A 2,248-nucleotide genomic window follows, 5' to 3' on the forward strand; every position below is an offset into this window, starting at 1 on the left:
CAAGCTGGATTCAGAAGAGGCCATGGACCAAGGGATATCATTGCTGATGTCTGATGGATCTTGGCTGAAAGCAGAGAATACCAGAATACCAGAAAGATGTTTATCTGTGCTTTATTGACTATGCAAAGGCTTTCAACTGTATGGATCATGACAAGCTATGGATGACATTGTGAAGTATAAGTATTCCAGACCAATTAATTGTGCCCATGAAGAATCTGTACTTGGACCAAGAGGCAGTTGTTCAAACGGAACATGGAGACACTGAATGGTTTAAAATTAAGAAAGGTGTGTGACAGGGTTGTATTCTTTCATCATAATTATTCTACCTGTATGCTGAACAAATACTCCAAGAAGCTGGGTTATATGAAGAAAAATGTAGCATCAGCATTAGGGGAAGACTTATTAACAACCTGCAATATGCAGATGATACAACCTTGCTTATTGAAAGTGAAGAGGACTTAAAATATTTACTGATGAAGATCAAAGAGCACAATTTTCTGTATGGATTGCATCTCAATGTAAAGAAAACAAAAATTCTCATCACTGGACCAAAAAACAACATTCTTATCAACGAATAAAAAATTGAAGTTGTTAAAGACTTCATTCTTCTTGGATCAACTATCAACACACATGGAAGCAGCAGTCAAGAAATCAAACAACGTATTGCATTAGGTAAATCGGCTGTACAAGACCTTTTTAAAGTGTTGAAGAGCAAAGATATCAGCTTGAGGCCTAAGATGAAACTGACCCAAGCCATGGTATTTTCAATAACCTCATATGCATACGAAAACTGGACAGTGAATAAGGAAGACCGTAGAAGAATTGATGCTTTTGAGTTATGGTGTTGGAGGAGCATATTGAAGTGCCATGGGCTGCCAAAAGAACCAACAGATCTGTGTTGGATGAAGTGAAGCCAGAGTTCTCCTTGGAGGCCAGGATGGCCAAACTTCGTCTCTCATACTTTGGACATATTGTCATGAGGGACTAGTGACTGGAGAAGGCTATCATGTTTGGTAAGGTGGACTGTCAGAGAAAAAGAGGAAGACCCCCAGTGAGATGGATTGGCAAAGTGGCAGCATCAATAGGCTCAAGCATGGCAACAATAGTGAGGTTGATCGAGGATCAGGCAGGCAGTGTTTCGTTCTGTTGTGCATAGAGTCGCTATGAGTTGGTACCGACTCGATGGCACCTAACTACAACAACCTTAAAGTTGAACAATGAATAAGGAAGACCATAAGAGAATCAATGCATTTGAACTATGGTGTTGGAGAAGAATATTGAAAGTACTATGGACAAACAAAACTGACTTTCAAGAAGTACAGTCCGAATGATCCTTCAATTAAAAGATGGTGAGATTTCATCTCTCATAACTTTGAATATGATGTCAGAGGGACCAGTACTTGAAGAAGGACATAATGCTTGGAAAACTCAGTTAAAAGAGGATGACCCTAATGAGATGGATTGGCACAGTGACAGTAGAAATGGTCTCAAACATAGCAATAATTATGAGGATGGTGCAGAACTGGGCAATGTTTTGTTCTGTTTTGGATAGGGCTACTATGAGTCCGGGAGTCCTGGTGTGGCACTGTGGGTTAATGCGCCAGACTGCAAAGCCATTTGAACTGCAAGGTCGGCAGTTCAAGCTCACCAGCCACTCCTCAGAAACCCTATAGAGGGTCCCTATGGGTTGGAACTGACTCGACGGCACTTAACAACAACAACTATGAGTCTGAACCGACTTAACAGCAGCTAACAACATTCAACTTATTACACTGTTTTTATTCTATCTAGAAGTCCTATAAATTAATGAATTATTAACTTGGAATAAAATTTAACTGCCTAATATTTGTTACATATTAGTAGTCATTACTAGATGAAAACTCCTCTTGTCTTCAGAATAGACAGTCAAAGCCTTGACAGCTAATTAAATGTGGAAGTAAATATTGTCTCTGTTGTTAGGCCTATATCACAAGATGTTCACAAGTGGGTCTATCTGTAAGTGTATTGCATGTGTGAAATTAATTTAACATGAAGATTGACAGAAAAGGCATCAATGGTTGTGCCTAACTATAATTCATGAGCATAGTACTGAAGGGCAATGCACAGTCAATTAATCTTAATTATCAGGGCTGATTTTATAGAAGGAAGAAATCCAAGCTGCACTGAAGGCATTGGCCAAAAACAAGACTCCAGGAATTGACAGAATACAAATTGAAAATTTTCAACAAACTGATGCAGCACTAGAGGT

Source organism: Chrysochloris asiatica, unplaced genomic scaffold (assembly GCF_000296735.1).
Source record: "Chrysochloris asiatica unplaced genomic scaffold, ChrAsi1.0 scaffold00048, whole genome shotgun sequence".
NCBI classification, from domain to species: Eukaryota; Metazoa; Chordata; class Mammalia; order Afrosoricida; family Chrysochloridae; genus Chrysochloris; species Chrysochloris asiatica.